Genomic DNA, 14,368 nt, shown 5'->3' on the forward strand with positions numbered 1-14,368 from the left:
ACCTCCAGTGCTCAGCTGTGGAGGAGAATCTGAGCCCCCTGAGTGGAAAAGGATGGTCCAACAGAAAGATCAAACTCAGGAGCAGCAAGGCCCTGGCTTTACTCCCTGCACCAGTGCAAGTTCAGGGAGACACAAGGAAAGGCCCTCATGTGTAAGAGTGAACTCACTGTGAAAACTGAACCCAGCCCATGCTGCCCTTCAGCATTTCTTTATCATTTAACAGCATTCACAGGGCTGGTTCCTGCTAATCTCACCCTCCACCAAGGAAACCTGATGCTGTGTCCTGCTGTAAGCACTGTGCAGATAACAGTTATTGCAGTCCTCTTCCCACATCTCTGTGCTGCACAGGAAAATCTGCCTGGTTAACAGCAAAAGTGAGCTGCAGAGAAATAAAGAGGGCAAATCCTGTGCATCCTGTGGCAGTAAAATAAATCCTTTAGATTTCCAAGGCAGTGGGAAGTATCACTGGGCTCTTTGAGACACAGAACTGCTCAGCAGCTTCTGCTAAAAGCCTCTGGCAGTGTTTCTTGCCTGCAGATGAAGTCTGGGATCATAACAAATCCCTGTCTTATAGCCTGCCTGCATGTGCAAAGCACAAACAGTATCAACCCACAGCTCCATAAATTCAGGGTGATCTGGCTATTCATGTGGCTGTGAGCAGTATTTCCATAACAACCAGACACCTCCACTGCTCCTGAGGAGGGCCAGAGCTGTCCCAGAGCCACCAGCACAAGGCTCCCAGTTCACCCTGTGCAGCCCAGAAAAGTCACTACAGGCAATTAACTCGTACAAGCAATGACAATTTTAGCTGCAGTGCTCTGCATGTGTGGTAGGTGATGGCAGGATGCTCTGGTCCCATCTCTTGTTCAGAGGTGATTCCCTTGGCTCTAGGCATCTTTTAGAAACTGCCAGAAGGACTTCAGCACCTCAAAATCAGTGCTGGTTGGCTTTTTCCTCCCAAACTCACACAGCTTGGAGTGTGGCTGTATTGAACACAGTCATTAATCACTCCAAGCACTGTTTGTGGTTCCCAAATAACAAATAATACCGAACAGAATAATAAAATTACAACAAAGAATCTATATTTTCAAAGTAGGTGCTGGATATCAGGAATTCCTTCTTTCTCAATCCATATTTAGAGCAGTGAACTTACCCTGAGCCCCTTGAAAAGACCATTGAATTTCAGAGCCAGCTGGAGAAGAACACCAGTTTTGGAGCCTGGAGCAAGGCTGAGCCCTGAGCAGGAGATTATTCTGGGCTTTGGGTCTCTCTGGATTCTGGGCTGGAGGGGTGAGTGGCCCCATCCTCCCAACAGGAGAATTAACAGCACCCTCTGCTGCCCTCTAAAAATTATCCAAAGCACAATTTTATCAAATTTAATGGCAGCAGCTTTGGACTGTTGCGAGCAGAGCTCAGACAAGCCATGAATTGGAGAGGAAAAAAAGAAAAAAGCAGGAGGGAAAAAAATCCCTGTGCCAAGCAGGAGCTCCTGAGACTCCTCCTGCCACTGCAATCCAGCTTCAACCACGCACTGTGACCCCTCACAGGTGAGAGGAGGCTCTGATCTCAGTGAAGCCCCTTTTTGGGGAAAAGTGGGGGGAAATTACTCTGCTCATTCTCCTTGGGGTGGAAACAATGGGGGCTGAGGGGAATTCAGCCCTTTTCAGGGCTGGGTCAATGAAGGGAAGGGCTGGTATTAGGCATAGTATTAACTAGGCAGTTACTAGTAATTATTAGGCAGCTATTAAGTAGCTACTAGGAGCTGTTAGGCAGTAACTATTATTTGCTAGGCAGTTACAAGGCAGTAATTAGTAATTTAGTAATTGTTAACTCTTAAATTAGTAAATGTTATATTAGTAATTGTTAGATATTAGATTAGTAAATATTAGATATCAGACACTACAAAGTCATTACTAGCAGTTGTTAGGTACTAAGACATTACCAGCAGCAGTTACTACTACTACTATTATTTATTATTATTATTATTATTATTATTATTATTATGTTATTGCAATTTGTTAGACTCTTCCTTGTAGTTACTGAGAAACTTCTTGCAGTTACTGAGCAGTTCCTAGGGACTTACTAGCTCTAGTAGTTACTGGGAATTACTAGACAGGTTCTACTAGCTCTGAGGTAATTACAAGGCAGTTACTAATTACTAGCAGTCACTAGCATTCATTGAATGGCTTTGGTCAGTGGTTTGCAAGCACTGACTGATAGGTTGTATAATGAAAATCAAGTTAAAAAACTAAAAACCCACACACTTAGCAACACATAAATGTGGGCCTTATTTAAAATATGTGAGACATCCATTAGCAGCAGCTTTCCCCATTGTCAGTTAAATCTGTTAGCATTCTTGGGAGCAGAAATAACTCCAGTGGAATTAATCACTCCCTTTAGAAAGCTGACTAAGCTATTTTAAGCAGTCAGCTTTCTGGAGGAAAGTATGAGAGCTCTCCAAAAGAATATACTTGGGGAAAGTTCCAATATGGCCTTGCTATGTTTAGGTTTAAGTTCCTATTTTCACACATATTGCCTAAATTGAATTGCCATGTTTCTGAACTCCAAAATCTGCTTTGGTACATTAACAACTTCAGAAGCACTCTGAGCTCCTGGGAATTGCAAGGGGTTTAGGAGTCTGAGGGTTGTGGGTTTTAACCTTTAGAGGAAGCTCACACTCTTATTTTTAGTGCAGAGCTGGTCCTGGTTTTGTCATGAGCCAGACACAGCAAGGGCTGTTGGTTGTGTTTGTCAGATCCTACCTCTGCCAAACAGAGCTGTGGAACTGCATATTATGGGTACTTTCTGGTCTGAGAATCTGCGAGAACAGAGGGTATCCTTCTCTTCAATGCAAAATCAGCAGTAACTTTCAGCTTTGGAATGACTCAATGGCACAATTCTTAATGATTTTATCACACAACACACACATCCTCCCTTTGGAGCATGTGTATGTTATTTGATTAAATTATAAAGAACTTACAATTTTTGTTTCTTTCTTTTTGTTTTTGTGTAAGGAATTTATTTTGACTCAGTGTTAACAAGGTAAAACCCCTTGGGGCCTGTAGGAATGGAGTCAATCTGTAGTTAAAGTCATGCATCCTTTTTCAAGACTCAATAAGTAGCTCTCAGATGTTAAAAATTACTCATTTTCCCCTCTCCCTTCTTCAGCATATCTTATTCACTTACTGGAGAGGAGAAAGAGTTTGGGTACCAATTTACTGATCATGTTTCTCACCCAGTATTCCACAAACCCTGCTTAAAGGGCACTGAGAAGAGGCTGGGAAATAACATTGTACAAAGTGCTCTCTTACAATCAATTGGGAGCATTTGTATGTCAGAAAGGACAATTATCTTAACCTGCTCCAGAGAGTCTGCAAAGTGAGGTGTATTTCTTACTGTGTTCTTAGGGCACAAGGAGCACGAAAACATGCCAGTGTGGAAAGGGAAAAGAGTCTGTTATCCTAAGGATTCTTCTTTGGAAGGAATCAACCACTCAGCATAGACTTAATCAGCTTTCTGCTGCACCCTAGTCAAGTTTTTGGTGTATTTCAAGAATTAAAGCACAGCCGGATCAAACCATGCTCACAGAAACTGAAACAAAAAAATCAAATACTTGTTTTCTGAAATCCTGAGCTACTGGTTTCAATGAAAATCTTCTGACACTTTAAAAAAGTGCAGCTTTTTCTTTTTTTTTTCCTGATAAAATCAGAATAGCTGATTTCAGTCTGCTGCAGCACTGATAATCTGGCCCAGTTCTCATGGGTGTGATAGGAGGGAGGAAGCAGAGGACAGGCTTAGTCCTGTGTTGTAGCCAAATTAATGCTAATGTAGTGTTCAAAGATGCCTCTGAAAGCTTGTAAATTAACTCTTGTTTCAATATTCTGTGGAGGTAAATTCTTAGGGTTTGAGTGATGAAACTATTTTATGGAAACATGCAGTGCCAGCATTAACAGCCTTCATCTCGAAGCAGAAACCAGTCTGGTGTTTCAATTTTTGCATTCCCATGAACCTTGAAAACAAAACAAAAATCACTCAAAATATATTCAGAGAGTAAACTCACTGAGAAAATGAAAATTTAATGCTACTACAATATTGTTTCCTTGGAGGAAATTCTTATACCTAACTGCAGAAATGGAAATCTCACTGGGAGAGCCTCCCTTCCTCATTTGGAATACAGAGATGTTACACCACAGTCCAGTGTACTTGACAGAGGATTTAAAGTCTCTTACCTTTGCCTGCCCTTTCTCAGCTGAATTTCTGTGGGTATCTGAGTGAATTTCTGTGTTTGCTGTCTGACTCCTCCTGTGCACTGACCATGCTGCCTGCTGCCCACAGCCAGAAGGGATTTCAGTGCTGCCCTTTGCCTGCAGCTTGACACACCTGATACCCTCAGCATCCAAGTTTTTGTTCATCTTTCCTCCCTTTATGGAGCAGGAATATCATGGCCTGATAGAGTTGTAAGATCATGTAGAGCTGCAAGCAGTCAGCTGAGACAGTGACAGCCTGCAGGTGCCTGCCTTTGCTGCTTGCAGAGTGAAACAAATGAATGTGGATTAATGAGGTGCATGTGATGCAAATCGACCTGTTCTGTGTGCTGCTGGGACAGGCTTGAGCATGCACAGCTCCAGTGGGGCTGCCAGGTGGTCCTGGTGAGGTTTGTAACCCCAGGATTGCCAGCCAGGGGTTTATGTACAAACCACAAACGGGACAGGGCTGCTGTGAGACACATTCCAAGCTGTTTTATTTTCCAGCATCAGCCTCATTCCATAGTTATGACAATGGGAAGATGCCAGCAGCTCACATCCCAGGCAGCAGACAAAGAACTCAATGTTACAACTCACTTCAAAAGTTTTTTGACCTATCACACAAAGCAAAAGCACATTGACAGTAGATTTACCCAACCACTACAAGCACATGTATTTAGCTGCATTTCTCTTCATAGAGAAAAGCAAGGCACAACTTCCCAAGAATATTTCTGGGATTCACATTCTCTGAACTTCAGAGAAAGGAAAAACAGTTCCTATCTCATTTACTGCTCCTGTGTTGTTCACAAGTGGAATGCATTGTGGGAGACTGTTTACCTGAAGGGAATTGGTAATTGGATTCTGCTGTGAGTGCTTTGATTCACTGACCAATTGAATCCAAGGTGTGTGTTAGGACTGTGGGCTGACAGTCACGAGATTCTGGGCAGTAGAGTTGAGTTGGGTGCTTGTGCAGATTCAGTTTTTATGTAGTGTAATGTAATATAAAATAATACAGTATAATAAAGTAATTAATTAGTCTGATATTCATGGAGTCCTCCTCATCAATTCTCTCCCCATGTCAGGGTTGCCCTGCTTTCCGATACACATACCTTTAGGTGAAACAATTTAAAACAATTGCTTATTTTGAATACAATACCTGCTTGTAAGCCTTCAAACACAATGCACAGAGCTCCATTATTAAGCTTAGAACTTCCTAATATCATGCTAGATGTACTTTTCTGTAGCTTAGGGAGTTATTCTGGCCAAGCATTAATATACAGAGCATTGTTCCAGCTATCCTTACTTTCTACATCTCATATAACTTTTCTGCTGCCAAATCTCATGGCTACTGCTTAGCTCCAATCACAGCTCTGCTCTCTCTGAGGCTGCCTTTTGCAGCTGCCCCAAGCCCCTCTGATTTTAAGGATTCCCACAGCCATGGCTTGTGAGGCTGTGGAAGGGCTCATGAACTGGGAAAGGTGCGAGTCAGTGTTTGCTCTTGAGGAGCTGCAGTTATTGCTGTACCTGATTCATGCACATCCACCTACTTCTCATTAAAATGCTGTGTTTGCTCTTGGCATCTGAAGGTACAATTTGGCTGTGTCATTTTGTGGGTTTGGTACCTTGAACTTGAAACATTATGCCTTTGCCTTAAGGGGTTTGTCTAGCTTAGACATTTTCTTTACTCCATTATTCTGTTTTCTGTCTTTTTTGCCCTGAAGTATTGGGAAAGAAAAGTTAATAATAGGCTAAAGCTGAGAGCATTTCCTTTTTAATCAAGAGGCAGAAAACCCTGGTGTGAACAGACTTTTTAAATTACCTGGTTTCTGATATTTTAATTAATGTTACTATTTTTCCTACCATGTTTATATTGCCCCCAGGGAACACTTTTTTCCTTGCCTTCTCTACACGGAATTCCACAAAGATTCCTCTACAATTAATGCAGCAAAAGGAAACTGCAAAGGTTTAAAGTTGGAAAGACATTCTCAAGCTTCTCTCAAGTGGTAAAATTTGCAAATATAACAATGTTAAAATTTCTTTAAGCATTCTCATATCAAAGTTTTAGTGGATTCATGGAATTTCTGTAACAATGAGGAAAAAAACTTTTAAAAAATCTGGGTGTGATTCTAAGATCACAATGGAGAATAGAGAAACAATAAGCAAATCATTATCTTTCAATTCACACAGCAAGAGTCTGATTCATTATTATTAGGCAACTTGTTTGTTTCAGGTTTTCAGAATCCACCTCAGTTACTTTGATTCTTTTTATTTATTTAAAGGGCTTCAGGTTTTTTGTTAAGAGAGCCTGAAGTTCCCATTGCCTTCTCAATGTCCATAATTTCTGTGTCTGAACGTTGAAACAATGAAGCTGTTCACTGTCTTCACTGTTATTCACTATTACCTCAGACTGCTTTTAATTTCACTTCATCTGATGTATTAAGTGCTGTGTCCTCTCAGAATGCACAAGTCAGAAAATTACACCAATAAATAGCATGCTGGCTTTCAAGCATGCATTTATTGTTATGATTTATTCTGCCTTAATAACAGTTTCTTTCTATTTATTCATGCCATTTTTAAGTCACATTGGAGATAAGAATGAGAAGTCATTTTTATGAGAGCAAAAGTGGACGTGTTTAGGAAACTCTTCATCCACCAGTCTTTGTAAAGTTTGAGTGGTTTTTGCTAATTAATAAATTTTCAGTGTCCCACTGCTTGTGCTATGCTGGAGAACTTGTAAGACTGAGACCAACTCACTAAAACATTAGTTTCCAATCAAATTATTTCCTTACAAACCTCTGTCTCGAGCTTTTAAAATGGTATTGCAAAAAGTTAAATTATGAGGCAGAACTCCAAGTGTGACTTAAGGTGAGCATTGGCTCAGAGGGAGCAGTGATGCAGCAAAAACACTGACTGTGTTTGCTCAAAGGAGTCAAGCACTTTGAACAGTTTTGAAACACCTGTTTTCTGATAAAACCAGTGAATTCAAACAAAGATTGTTCATACCCCAACTGAAAATAGTCATTTAAAGTGATGCTGTTTATGCCAGTGCTGCCGGTTAGGGTAATACTGAAAGGTCCATCAAAGTTACATTCATACATAAGAATTAAGTTTTAACTCATCCCTTTACAGTAACTCATTGCTCCCGTGCTACCTTTGCAGAATTCAGAGATGTACAGAAATGAAAACCAGATTTCAAACTTACAAGCCTAAATACAAAAGTACCTACATGTGAGAATGTATATTTAAGGGTGTTGAGCAAGTCTTGTCCTCTGTCTCTGTGCAGAGCCATAAACCAACTTTCCAGCCTTCTTCTTTCTCACCTCCTCCCACCTGTCTTTCTTCTCTGTTAGGGCTCCATAGCCTCTGGAGCACATTTGGAATTTAAGTCCTTTATTAAAATGCCCAAATATCTCAGATGAGTGCTACATATGAATAGTGTTACACACCCAGGAAGGAATACAGATTGACTTTTGTGTGCATGCGTTTTGCTTTTTTAGCATTTTGCAGGCATTTTGATAGATAAAATCTTTTTGGCACTGATTCTCTGTCCTAGACTTTAAGTTCTTGAATCATCAAAGAGCTAAAGTAATCACAGGAAATACTTTATGGCTGCTGAGTTGGTAGTGAAAAGAATCATGTCACTCTGGGTAGCAGTAGTCTCCAGGGTCTGCTTTCCTTGGCCTTGACAAGCCACCAACAGTAATATTCTGTTTCTCTTGGCACAAATATCTGCTATTAAAGGACAGTTTTAGGTAGTACATTCATGGAAGTCTAGGCTGTATTTCACATTTACTTTCTGGGCACACAAGTGAAGTATGACAGAACAGGAAGATGTTGCCAGTTTTATTGCTGGATTTTCCCTTTATGCTTGGATGGTGCCTGAACACTCATCTCCTATTCTGTCTAAACAGCTTTGACAGGTGCTTTTTGCAGCCCAGTTCCCTCTGAAAAGAATTATTTCTGTAGTGCTTGGGAAGGATGATGGGGCAAAGCAAATGGTACAGGTGAGGCAGATGGTGTGTTGTGAAACTGAAAACAGGGCCATAACTGCAGAGGGGCCAATCTGTTCAGTGGGATTTCTCACCCCAGAAGCCAGAGGGAATTGTTATAGCTCCACACTTCTCAAGAATGTGAAATTAAATCTTGGAGGCATCTTTGCAATTCTCTTCATGGAATCTCATGAGTGTCTGAGGCTAAATATCTTGTGCTAAAATCACCTGCCAGGCCCTTCTTAGCATTCCAGTGGGATCAGATTCATAATTTGTTTTCCAGAAACTCCTTATGTTTGCTGCTTCACTTATGCATTCCTTTGAGATACTTAAACTGCTGTTAATATTTGCTGTAGCCGTGGTATGTCAGTGGACTTCTCAAGCCATGAACTCTCACAGCTTGTCTGTGGCACTGCCAGGTGCCACAAATTCCAAAACACAGCTGAGGAACCTGTGGCAAGGACAGACCACAAGGTTTATTAAGAATCACATGAGGAGATATTGCCATTGGGTCCTGGTAAAAAGGAGATGTGGGCTGGATCCATGTCTCCAGTCTGGAAATCTGGTTTCCCCTCTGATGTTTGGCTGTTGACAAACAAATTGTTTAGACTAAAAATAAAGGGAAAACAACACTGAAAATTATTGGTTGACTTCATCATGTGTTATGGATGCTTGTATCTTTTATTTAAAAAAAAAAAAAAAAAACCAACTAAAATCTTGTCTTACATTTCCTAAACATTTTCATCAATATCTTTTTGTTGAAGAGCTGCACCTTTGTGACAATCAGTAGTTGGTCTGCTCTGCAGTGAACCATTTCTTAATGTCAGAAATTTGTTCCACTCCATATTCACACCACCAAGCACCATTAAATATTTTGGAGGCATACAAATGACAATGTCAGTTTGGCAGTTCTGCAGGGCCACAGCCTTTGATTGATTCTCTCAAAAGTTTCTGATTACCTGGTCACAAACTGTCAGGTAGCCTTTTAAAGAAGTTTTTTCTTCATTGCCAGGAAAGTTTTGTGAGTCTGTAAGCAAAAAACCTAAAATTCAGCTTAACATTTCTAGAACTGCTTGCACATAGGCAGTGGGAAAATAGATCTCCCCATGCTCTGCCAATTTTGTGTATAACAAATGGCCTTGAGGCAGAGTTAGAAGGAGAAAGGCCAGACTTGCTCATGACCCCTCTCTGGGAGTGAGCAGGGATGTGTCATTTAGCAGCTGTGGATGTAGTGGCGCCCTTGGGAAGGAGCCTGCAGTGTCCCAGACCAAAGTGAAAGCCATTTACACCTCACTGCCTGGCTGGGATTTAAGTGAGAGACACATCAGTTCATTCCTGAGCTTGCCTCATGCAGGTTTGTCAGAATACCATGTAGAAATACCCTGCCCAGGTATTACATACATACATATATACATACATATTTATTTATTTATTTATTTATTTATTTATATTTATATATGTATGTGTCTGCATAGATAGATATATATGATAAATAGGATAGATAGATATAGATATGTATCTATATATCTATATAGATATATATGATAGATATATGTCTATATAGATAGATCTGTGTACATATATATGTACATTTATTTATTTATTTATTTTATATATATATATATATATATATACGTTTATACGTGTGTATATATATATATATATACAAGCGTATTTGCATAAAAATCTGGTAACTTATAAAATAAGAAAATACAAATAAATAAAATGTGTGATATTACAGACAAAGCACAAGTAACAATAAAAAGAAATAAAAAGAAAAATGATACATGTGTCTATACATTTTTTTCACGTGATTTGAAGGTGAAATTATACCAGATCAGTCTTTTTAAAAGTGGGTACCCAGCACTCCTGAAGTTGCTGTGTTTCCAACCATCCCCAGCAGCAGCTGCTGTCCCCATTTGTGGATCAGGATGTGCTGGCCTTGTTTGGGCTGGGGGAGCAGGGAGGCTGAGCTGTGCTGGGCTGTGTGACCCTGGCAGAGCTGGAGCTGAACTCCTGTGCTTTTTTACTGATGGAACAGCAGGGCAGTGCCAGCAGCTGCATCAGAGCAGGTGACATTGCCTGAGGTGCTGCCCTGCCTTCCCCAGCCAAGTTGCTGCTTGGGAACCCTGCCTATTTTATGTCAAATCTGTTAATCATCATCCTGTGAGCATGCAGAAAACCTGAGCAGTGTGAATCTTTAGGGTTCCTGTGAGGGTAGCAGTCATTGGTTTTTCTGGGTCTGGATTTTAGGCACTTGAGACAGTAGTTCATGTTCAGACTCAGGTATTTATTATTTCTTATCAGTAAAACAGTCTCACTACTGTGAGTTCTGCAGCTTTTCATTAGAAGGCACAAAATGGCCAACAATCTCTTGTTACAAGGGCTTTTAAGACTAAACTATCCAATTAAGAACTGACACCTACATTATTTTCCCTTTTAACCCAATAATTGATCCCACAGAGCCCACAATGCAGACTCTTCTGCCAATTACAAAATGCCACCCAAACCAAGGAAAAGGAAGAAGAAGCATGAAGAAGAAACCCAGGATGAACACCCTGTGCCCTCCATCTTGCTTCCATCCACAACATACTAAAAATCCCAAAAGCTAAATTTCTCACCCAGTGATACACCTACACTGGTCTCTATAATCTATTTCACACTTTTGTGCATTCTAGTCTATCTTGAAATCTAGGAAACTTTCTCCATGAATGAGGGTCAGAGTCCGTGCTCCCCTGGGTGTCAGGACAGCCCAGAGCAGACAGAGAAATATTCCCTGTGCTGCTCTGGGTTTCCACATGTTCTGAAACGGAGACAAATGTTTTTAATTCTGTGTCTTTATATATACATATATTTTGAGGCTGTTTCTCTCATGGGACAAATGAATTAACAGCACTACAAGTATTATACTGAGGTAAGAGGTTGTTGTAGCTCTGCATTCATCACTGCTGACTTGGCTGTAGCAGCTGAATTTTGTATTGGCAAAGATTGAGCACAAACAGAGGCACTAAATTGTTAAGAGGTGGGAAATTGACTTCACGAGCAGGAGAAAAGACAATAATATGAAAAGAGAACTAAGATATTATGAATTTACAAAGAAGAAAGAATCTTAAGTCCTGTCCGCCTTTTTACAACACCGAGGAATGAAAATGGATGTTGTAATAACAAAGGGTAATATTTTAAGCTGTCCCTAGAATATATGTCCATGCAATTCATCAGCTACTGCAAAATATTGAGGACAAGGTCGCAGCAGGGTTCAGGATTGCTCCAGGAGGCACAATAGATGTTACTTGGCCAACCAGACTGTTACCCCCTATAATCCAATCTTTTCAGTAGAGTGGTCAGCAAGAAAAAGGTGAACTAAACCTCATTTTAAATTTTACATTATAAAGTCTTAGGGTTTTTTGGTAGTGTGCACTTGGTTGGGTGATGTCCGCCAAGAAGACTGTGCAGTTCACTGCTAATCCAAGGAAAATATACACAAAGTACTGTCCTTAATTCATATCAAGAAGTCTGTCTTTGAAACAAACACGTTTTCCAGTGAGAAGTTATGCAAATTGAAATAGAGTGAATACTGCCCATGATAGTAACATTTCATAGACTTGTGCCTAACTGCAGTTGGCCTTTTCTTAACTGGCTGGGAGGTTTTTAATAGAGAATATTGTTCCTTCTATCTTTCTCTAGGTAGCTGTTTTTACAATTCAGTACACTTGAGCAAATTGCAGTTTTCCTCTGTAAATGCATTTTCTGCTACAAACACTGGCAATTCATGTATTTTGTGTGCAAGAAGGGCTTTCATCTGATGGTCAGAACAGATTTTCTTGTGTGAATCAACTCAAGTTATTGTGTCCATCTTTCACCCCTCTGTTGAAGGTGTTAAACTGCAAAAATCAGTAACAGTAGAATATTGAACTTTTTGGATTACTTACACCACAGCATACAGAATCTCTAAAAGATGAGCCACCAGGCCCATTGTGTGTCATAAAAATAAAGTTTTAATTAGAAAATTAATTCCTATATTGGAAACTAATGGCCCTCCACGCCAGTCAGCAGCATTTTGATACCCAGTTTGTCATTCCTTGTTGGGGCCCCACTCCTGGGGTGATACTGTCTCACATAATGTTTAAACTGATCTTATTTTAATTAAATCTGGACTGGCTAGATTGGTACCTATAATACTTGGGTTGAGTATCTATAATATTTCATTTTTCAGAATGGTTTATTCTCATCAGCACTTGACAACAATTTGCTGGAATTATCACTTTAGATATCAAAAATACTCTTTGTTAATGTTTAAGCCATGGTTACACTGCAACAGGCCACCTTAACAGCTCCATTCATAAATGCTAGTGTAAAATTCATCAATTCTAGTGTAAAACTGCAGCAGAGGCTGTATTATCTATAAACGCTCTTTATGTCATTGTGTCAGGACTCTTGCATGGAATGGGATCATGGTGTGCTTTGAGTTTTGTGCCTCTTTTGCAGTCTCTAACCTACAGATTCCCTTTTTCCAGCACTTGGGGCTGGTTGTTTCTTGTGCCCTGTCCATAATATCACACTTACTTCCACAGTAAATCCATTCTGTAACTCCGTTCTCACATGGAATGAAACAAACATCAGATTTAGTAAGTCAGTAACTCTTCTGTTACTCTTCCTCTGCAGTTTGCACTTTCAGACTTTTTCATGAGCCCTGTGGTCTGCTGTTAACTGACTTGAATAAGTTCTTGGGGATTTTTTTGTTGTTTTGGTTTTGGACTGGTTTTTTTTGTTGTTGTTTGGTTTAATGGTTTTAAGAGGCACTGTCTAGTTAAACTGAGATGCAGTCCTAGACTTTTCATAGCTACATCTTCAATGACAACCCCAGAGAAGCTCCTTCAACCTTTGCAGTTTTCCCACTTATTTTGCTCTCTGGGGGTAGCAGCACCTGTTTTGGCACAGCATCTGCAGTGCTCAGTGTAGAAGGAAGTGGGCTGAACTTAAAGATTCCCTTTGACAAGGCAAAAGTGACCTTAATCCTGGTAAGTGCCAAGTCTGCATCAATTGTGTTGCTTTCAGGATTCATTTTACATTTGGCATAAGAAATTTATTGAATTGAATTGAATTGAATTGAATTGAATTGAATTGAATTGAATTGAATTGAATTGAATTGAATTGAATTGAATTGAATTGAATTGAAGCTCTTGTACCTTCCCTTTTGCCCAGGAGAGGGCTGCTGAGTGTTAACTGCAAAATGGATTTTGTGGTGATTTCAGATGCACTTCTTAGAGAGTGCTGTGCAACTGGGCTAAATATCAAAATTGCTTACATATTAAGCATTTTTATAAAACATTTTATAGAATCGTTAAGGCTGGAAAATACCTCAAAGATCTTCAAGTCTGGCCATTAAAAATTTTTAAGTGAAGGCACAATAATAATAAAATTACAAAAGACTGATATAGAACTGGTGTGATTTTAAATATTTGTTTAGAACATAATTACAATCCCCCAAAATAGGAGTATAGGAAACTGCTATAGGCCTATCTGCAGTTTAACAAAATTATTCCAGATGTTATGTTCTATTGGGGTTTTGGTATGCTTTGCTTTTTTTGGTTACCAGTTCTACATGGAAAATGAGTCCATTAAACATGGAAATGGTTCCTGATTTTTAAGGAATGAGAGCAGCCCTGCTGAGAGGACTTGGAGATCCTAGTGGATGAGGCTGGACATGACCTGGATATCTGCACTGGCAGCTCAGAAAGTCAAACCTGTCCTGGGCTGCATCCCCAGCAGGGTGGGCAGGCCAAGGGAGGGGATTCTGCCTCTCTGCTCTGTCCTGGTGAGACCCCACCTCAAACACTGCATCCAGCCCTGTGGTTCCCAACATAGAAACACATGAATCTGCTGGAGAAAGTCCAGAGGAGGCCACAGATGCTCAGAGGGCTGGAGCACCTCTGATGTGGACACAGGCTGAGAGAGCTGGGGGTGTTCAGCCTGGAGAGGAGAAGGCTCCAGGAGACCTTCCAGCACCTCCCAGTGCCTAAATGGGCTACAAGAGAGCTGGAGAGGGACTTTTGACAAGACATGGAGTGACAGGACAAGAGGGAAATGCTTTAAACAAGAATGCATGTTTAGATTGGATATTAGGATGAAATTGTT

The sequence above is a fragment of the Camarhynchus parvulus genome, chromosome 4, assembly GCF_901933205.1.
Source record: "Camarhynchus parvulus chromosome 4, STF_HiC, whole genome shotgun sequence".
Classification (NCBI taxonomy): Eukaryota; Metazoa; Chordata; class Aves; order Passeriformes; family Thraupidae; genus Camarhynchus; species Camarhynchus parvulus.